This window comes from Grammomys surdaster, unplaced genomic scaffold (genome assembly GCF_004785775.1).
Source record: "Grammomys surdaster isolate TR1022 unplaced genomic scaffold, NIH_TR_1.0 125982, whole genome shotgun sequence".
NCBI classification, from domain to species: domain Eukaryota; kingdom Metazoa; phylum Chordata; class Mammalia; order Rodentia; family Muridae; genus Grammomys; species Grammomys surdaster.
The window spans coordinates 3,523,726-3,532,131 of NW_021620798.1; the positions used below are offsets into that span (position 1 = coordinate 3,523,726).

At 39.1% G+C, this 8,406-nt stretch overlaps 1 non-coding gene across 1 annotated transcript; it reads right to left on the reverse strand.

The window, feature by feature from the left end:
- Positions 1-385: 385 nt before the first annotated feature.
- On the reverse strand, positions 386-549 carry LOC114609768. The gene has a single exon (XR_003709576.1). It is a non-coding gene; the product is annotated as a U1 spliceosomal RNA (small nuclear RNA).
- Between the last annotated feature and the right edge of the window lie 7,857 nt (positions 550-8,406).

Below are 8,406 nucleotides of genomic sequence, written 5' to 3' on the forward strand. Positions count from 1 at the left end.
ATAGTAGAACAGAATAAGGTGTCCCAAAACAAAAATATCCATAGTTAGTAAATTAATCTATGATAAAAGTGTAAAAAATAAACAATGAAGAAATGATAGTATCCTCATGACATAATCAGTAAATCATGGAAAAACTGAAGAGAACACTTCAGCATTGTACCTTATGCCTATAATCTTAGCACTTAGGATGGTAAAAAGACTCACCATAAATTTGAAGGCATCCTGAACTACATAGTAAATTTCTTGATAGTTTTCTCTATAGAGTGAAAAGATGGCTCAAAAATCTAAAATGAACAACTGGAACCTCTGTCTTATAAAATATTCAAAAATCAAAGAAAATATTTAAAAGACTTTAAATTTGAATTTTTTTAATTTTTTTTTCTTTCAGGGGAGAGCATGAACGCAGTCTCCCACTACTTCAAATTATGCAGTCGAGTTTTCTGCATTTGGGGAAATCACAGGGGTCAGCACATCCGGAGTGCAATGGATAAGCCTCGCCCTGGGAAAACCACCTTCGTGATCATGGTATCTCTCCTGCCAGGTAAGTATAACTTTCTTTTTTCTTTTTTCTTTTTTTGTTTGTTTTTTTTCAAGACAGGGTTTCTCTATGTAGCTCTGGCTGTCCTGGAACTCACTCTAGACCAGGCTGACCTCGAACTCAGAAATCCGCCTGACTCTGCCTCCCAAGTGCTGGGATTAAAGGCGAGTGGCACCACTGCCCGGTTTAAATTTGAATTTTTAATTTGCCCAATAGACAAGAAGGTAAGAGACACTTGGCATCGTTTTATTCATAGTTACTTAAATACAGTGCCAAAATCACAGGCAACAAAAGCAAAAATATACAAAAGGAATAATACCAAATCCAAAGCTTCTGCATAAAAAAAGAACAAAACATTAAAGCAATTCAAAGGATAGGAGATTATTATTTGTAAACTATATATTCCATAAGGGAACAATTTTCCAAGGAAATTAAGAATTTCTGCAGCCGAACTGCAAAACAGGCAAACAAAATTCAGAATGTGATTTAAAAATTGGAGAGATGCCTGGGATAGACATTTTTGCAAAAAGAACATACAAGTAAATGGTCGTTTAAGTCACTGAGCAAGTGTGTCTCTGACGCTTGTGCATGCTCTTGGGAGACTTCCTCTTGTTGGGTTACTGTATCCAACTACAATATGATAGTTTTTGCTTCATATTACTATATTTTATTTTTTTAAGTTTGATTGTTATCTCTTAGAAGCCTGTAGTTTTCTTTTCTTTCTTTCTTCATTCCTTTCTTTCTCTCTCTTTTTTTCTTTTCTTTTCTGTATTTTTTGTTTGTTTTTCAAGACAGGGTTTCTCTATGTAGTCCTGGCTGTCCTGGAACTTACTCTGTAGACCAGGCTGGCCTCAAACTCAGAAATCCACCTGCCTCTGCCTCCCAAGTGCTGGGATTAAAGGCGTGAGCCACCACTGCCCAGCTAGCCTGTCCTTTTCTAATGAGAAGCATAAAGGGAGTGGATCTGGAGGTTAAGGAAGGTAGAGAGGAACTTGGAGGAATAGAGGGAGGGGAAACTATGATCACAATATATTGTATGTAAAAAGAATCTATGAACCGTAAAAGGAGAAATGATCATTTAAATTTGTCACATTCTAGTATCAGGTACTTTTTCATCTTTGGAGCATATATTCTCTTAGAATAATCTGAGTTTTGCTCTGCTTTTCCAGCCAGCATTCTCTTTGTCTGCCTTCTGCTACCTGCCCTATTGCTTTGGATCTTTGCCCTTTCTGTAAATTGTCATAATAATGGGTTGATGATACTGCATTTCTACTGATACATATCACACAGCGTAGGACTGTGAAAGGCAACCTGGTTTCTGGTCGAGCACTGGCTGGAAACTGTTGGAGACCCCAGGTAATCCAGAAGGGCCACAAGTGGGAGGCAGGTGACCCTAAGGGATGGTGTATATTTTGCCAAGCTCTCAGAGTCCAGACTCCTGACAGGAGGCCACATATCTCTATAGATCTGTGCCATTCAGTCACATCAGACTACACCCTGCTCACACCTCCACAGGGAGAGGGCATGACTGCAGGCCACAAAGCCTCAAGATCATATTAAGGAGATACCTAAAGGCCAGAGGGGCGTAGCCAATTAAGCATTCCTTCCCAGACCCTCTTCCTTGCAAAAGGTATTTAACCTCAGGCCCACCATGAAGAAACCAGAATGTAGTTTTCATCTACTTTCCACCATGACAGTAAACATCTTAAGACCATGGACTGTTTTTCTTGTTTGAAATCCACCTTGGGGAATGGTGGAGAAGGTCTTCATCCATAGAGCCACTACCTAACCTCCCTAACAAGAATTCTCTACATTCCCAGCCAGTAAGACCAAGAACACAAGAAAGCAAGTAGAGTCGGCTGTGACGAAGCCAAGCAAGCTGCAGTGACCATGAACTCTCATTCCTTTGGGACACAGCCAAAGCTCATCTCTCTCCCTCTCCACTTCAGATGTGTGCCAGTCCAGCACTTAAGCTCCCACTTTATTCCCAGCCCTTCTGCAATCCCCGAGTGGCAGTACCTGGAGCTTCAAGAGCCTGAGAACCAGCTAGTCCCTGACCACATTTTGGCCTGGAAACCCCCAAGCCAAGAGCCCCCCAGGGACCTCAGACTACACTCCCTGGAGGGGAGAAGGGGGTTGTTCTTCGGCTTCACATAGCCTGAGGCCTCGAGGCACTGGAGGAGTGGGGAGAACACAGTCAAATTACCATGCCTCTGTCTCTATGGGAGGCCTTAGCCCTGTGGTGAGACAGACATGGGACCCACATATAAACCCACACATACCAACCCAACAACACAGTATATGGAAAGTTTACTACACACATTATGCAGTGCATTTCGTACCTTGGCACTGGACTCATGAGTGGTTGTGAACCACCATAAAGGTTCTGGAAATTAACTTGAGTTCTCTGTAAAAGCAATAAGTGTTGTTAGTTACTAGTCCTATTTCAATCTCTATATTTCTGTCTCTTTTTGAAAATTCACTTTATGTCACAATCATGGACCCCCATCCCTCCTTTCCTTCCAGCCTTAGTGTTTCAAATCCTTTCTACCTTTACTCCCTCCCCTTCTTCTCAGAGTAAGGGAAGACCCCATTGGGTACTTCCCCAACCTGAGATATTCAGCCACAATAGGCCTAAAAGCATCCTCTCCCACTGAGTCTCAATTAGGTAGTCCAGTTAAGAGAAGGGGAGGGGATCAGATACAGTCTCTTATTCCAATTGTTAGGGAATGCACATGAAAACCAAACTGCATAACTGGTATACATGTGTACATTTCAGATGTTATCCCCTTTCCCCATTCTTCCTCCAGAAACCCCCATCCCATCCCTACTCCTCCTGCTTCTACAAGGATGTGCCCCCACCCACCAACTCCCACCTTCCCACCCTCGAATTCCCCCCACACTGGGGTATCCAGCCTTCACAGGACCAAGGATCTTATCTCCCACCTATGCTACACAAGGTCTTCCTCCCCTACATATGCAACTGGAGCCATGAGTCCCTCCCTATGTGCTCTCAGGCTTGTGGTTTAGACCCTGGGAACTATGGTTGTTTAGTATTGTTGCTCTCCCCATGGGGCCACAAACCTCTTCAGCTCCTTCTGTCTTGTCTCTAACTCCTCAATTGGGAACCTCATGCTCATTTCAATGGTTAGCTGTGAGCATCAGTCTCTGTATATGACAGGCTCTTACCTCTAAGGAGACAGCTATATCAGGCTCCTGTCAGCATGCACTTTCTGGCATCCATATCAGTGTTGCCTTTGGTGGCTACACATGGGATTGATATCCAGGTGGAACAGTCTCTGGACAGCCCCTCTTTCAGTTTCTGTCCCACACTTTGTCTCCATATTTGCTCCCATGTATATTTTGTTACTCCTTCTAAGAAGGACCAAAGCACCCACACTTTGTTCTTCCTTGTTCATGAGCCTCATGTGGTCTGTGAGTTATATCTTGGATATTGTGAGCTTCTGGGCAAATATCCACTTACCAGTAAGTATATACCATGTGTGTCCTGTTGTGATTGGGTTAGTTCAGTCAGTCAGGATATTTTCTAGTTCCACCCATTTGCCTAAGAATTTCATGAATTCATTGTTTTTAATAGCTGAGTAATACTCCATTGTGCAAATGTACCACATTTTCTGTATCTATTCCTCTGTTGAAGGACATTAAGGACACATGCTCCGCTATGTTCAAAGCTGCCTTATTTATAATAGTCAGAAGCTGGAAAGTTGAAACCCAGATGTTGATCTACTTTTCTTAATGAATCTTGCAAAGTAGCTCCAATGCCAAGATCTGTGTGTTCATAATTTGAATCCATTTTTATGGTTACCATTTCATTGAAAAAATTAATTTGTTAAGAATCTCACATTTTTTTATTTTGGTTTCTGTTTTGTATACATCCAAAAATCACTGTAACTCCTCTATCTTGGCTCATTAGGTAGTTACATTCAGATGAAATAATCAAATAGCTATGCCCAAATGAACAAAAATATTGTAGTCTGTTACTTTCTGAATACAGCTTATCTGACTATGAAAATAAGCCCCAACATATACTATTTTAAAAAACGATTTATTTATTTTATGTGAGTACACTGTTGCTCTCTTCAGACACACCAGAAGAGGGCATCAGATCCCATTACAGATGGTTGTAAACCACCATGTGGTTGCTGGGAATTAAACTCAGGACTGCTGGAAGATCAGTCATTGCTCTTAACTGCTGAGACATCTCTCTATTCCCCATATACCAAAATATCAAAATTTCAATATTCTCTCTCTCTCTCTCTCTCTCTCTCTCTCTCTCTCTCTCTCTCTCACACACACACACACACACACACACACACACACACACACATACACACACACACACGTGGAGAAACTCACACATACTATCATACATAGTTTATCAATTCTCACCTAAGCAGAAAACCTTAAAGGATTAAAATTTCTTATTCAATGGCTTACTTCAATTTTTATAGTCCATTCTCCTACTCTGTGTTGCTATGTGATGAACTTTATATACATATAGCAAAGAAACATTAGAATACCTTGGATATTTTCAGAAAGTAGCTTTATATCCTCATAAAAAGGGCTTTATATTCCCTCAAAAATTTATTCTTCACCTATGACATGATACTTATCTACCAAGTAATACAGTGTTTTCTTATCATGTGTTTTCAAAACAAGTAGCAACCTCACTCCAGATCAGGATGATACCACCCACAGAACAACTGATTCTAAGAGAAGAAAGAAGCATTGGGGTAAACTGATCTGAATCTGAAGAAGTAACCAATATGATCTGATTTAGCTCTATAACAGATTGTGGCTCTGCCCAAGTTACTATGCTCATTGGCATTCAGGTATAAGGCCTCCACATCTTCAGTATCACAGGCAGAGTCTTCAAGAATACTTTCTGTTATAACCTGAACACCTTCTAGATCATGGGAGAATCTTAAAACATAAGCAAATACTATAATGACTTTAATGCTTTGCTGCAACCTCACTCCAGATCAGGATGATACCATTCACAGGACAATTAATTCTAAGAGAAGAAAGAAGCAGTACACTAAACTGATCTGACTTTGATTGCCATTTTTTATCTAAATGTTTCTGAAGTCAATCATTTTCCCTAGATGCCATAATCAAGACTAAAGATTTATCTCTACTGTAGTTCTCCGCCTCCTCCTCCTCCTCCTCCTCCTCCTCCTCCTCCTCCTCTTCCTCTTCCTCTTCCTCCTCCTCCTCTTTAATATCCTAAGACCAGAAGGCATGAGGGCTTTTAGAGTTTTTTTCCTTCTTTCACATCATAGTTTTGCTTGTTCTTACTAGAAGGTGTAAAATTTTTCAATCTCTTTTTACTGAGGCATTAATTTCCCAATCAGTAAACAATGAATAGACAGCATTCAATGATTTATTTTGTAATAGAATTATCATATTCTATTCACTTCCTTATTTTAATTATTAAAATTTGAATTAAACTGTTTTTTTTCTATTTATAGTTTTACAACTTTTGTTATCCCTTCCAAAATTATTTAATAATTTTGTGTTCTAAGATGACTATGGAGAAAGTAAAAACATAACACAAAGTATTCACTACATCAAGTGTTTGAGTACTTAGCTGTTGTATCTGAGGACTGCTGGAGACTAAGTCAACCACAGACTGGAGTCTCTATGATTTTCCTCCTGAGAACTGATTGATTACACATAGCATCCCTTTACTCTGCTTCACCCAGGCCAAATTGATATTGAACATCAACCATGTTTGAAATATTTATGCCATGGAGAAAAAAGAAACTACAAATCATGATTATTTGGGGGGGATTGAGAGTTAGTCATTCAATATTTACCAGTATATCATTGTTCTAGGCGTATGACAAAACCAAGTTTAAAGAGGGATGCTATCAATAACTTATATGTAAAATAGCTGTCACTTAGAGTGATCAGTCCTGTAAAGTAGAGGTCAGGCAGCCAACAAAATACCAAAAATATCTGCTACCTACAAATCCTGCATACATGTCTCATTGTCTCTGATAATCTAGAAAAAGTGTTAGCAAAATCCACAGATATACTGCATCTTTGCCTAATAATATAGTATCTAATAGAGTGTCTTATGTAGTCACAGAAATGTATGTTAAATAAAACTATTATGACACCTGTTAAAATAATAAGGTTGATTTTATTTGTGAACAGTCATGGTAGGAAAAACGAACAGGACACTGAAACTACATTGGGACCTGGAGCAGACTGATAGAACACAATTTCTAATACAACAATGAGGATAATAATTTGTTTCCTGAAGTTATACAGTAGGTTGAATGAAAACAATTATGAAAGGGCTGTTTTTACTGGAAAGATCTAATGAGTTTCCTGCAAAAAAGGTAGGCCAAGATGTTCTGGTTCAATTTGTATGGGGTGAATACTGTGATCGGATATTGAAAATTAAGGATTCTTGCTAAAATGATTTTATTAGGGTTCAGTATAATGCTAAGCTATGCTAAGAAACACATGAAAACCCAGAGGTGAGCCAAGACTCAAATAATTCAATCAAGTATTAATAGAAGTGATTTTTTTTGCCATTGTTTCTGTCTGTATGCCATAATACCATCAACAATGACAATTTCATCAATCCTAACCAACTTACATTTTATGATTAGAAAATTAATTACAGTTGGAAAAATAAGTAAAAGTTGAAAAACAATGGTTACTATGAATGTTACTTAGATATATGACTGATTTAAGGCTTATTTTCTTATAAGTTTACACTAGGTTTTACATACTATTTTAAAATCATTTGTGACACACAAAAAATACCCAACACAATAAGAATGTATACATTTTTGCATATTAGTTTCATTAGTAATATGTTACAACAATTTTTATTAATCTATTTTGTTTCTTTTTTTATATATCCTAACTACAGTTTCATCACCCTTCTCCCCTCCTAGTCCCTACTTACCTCCCCTCTCAATCCTTATCCACTCCTCCACCATTTCTCTTTGAGAAAGGGTTGATATCAGGGACAGGAACCACCCATGGCTTACCAAGTTGCAGTAAGACTAGGTACCTCCTCTCATATTGAGGCTGGTCTAGGCAACTAGGAGGAAAAGCGTCCCAAAAAGCATATAAAAGTGTCATAGAGAGCTCCTCCTGCCACTGTTATGAATCCCAGAAGACTGAGCTACACAACTATAACATAAGTGCAGAGAGTCTAGGACAGTCCCATGCTGGATCCCTGGATGTAGGTTCAGTCTTTGTGAGTCTATGTGGACCCATGCTGTTTGATTTTGTGGGGTTTCTTGTGATGTTCTTGAGCCCTTGGCTCCTACAATTATTCTTTCCCTTTTCCACAGGATTCCTTAGCTACTAATGTTTGACTGTCAATTCTGAATATATTTCTATCAGTTGTGACATGAAGCTTCTCAGTTGACAATTGGGCTAGGTATCAATCTATTATTATAGCAGAATATCATTTGGAATCATTTTCTTTTATCCTACGTCTCTGGTTTACTAGCATGGCCCTCCAGGTAGTGTCAAGGGTGGGCTACCTCTTATGTTATGGGTCTGAAGATGGATTAGTCATTAGTTGACAAGTCCCGTGATTTCAGTGCTGCCTTTCCCCCAGCACATCTTGTAGGCTGGACAAAATGTAGATCAAAGGTTTTGTGGCTCAGTTGCTGTCCTAATCACTCAACTGGAAGACTTATCTGATTACAGGAGATGGACAGTTCAGGCTTAGTTTCTTCAACCTCTAGTAGTCTTAGCTAGACTCACTGTTTTAATTCTTGGGAGTTTCTATTGAGCTAAATTTCTAGTTTCTCCCAGAGATGCCCTCTGATTCCAGTTTTCTCTTGCAGTACTTTATCCATGATCCTCTC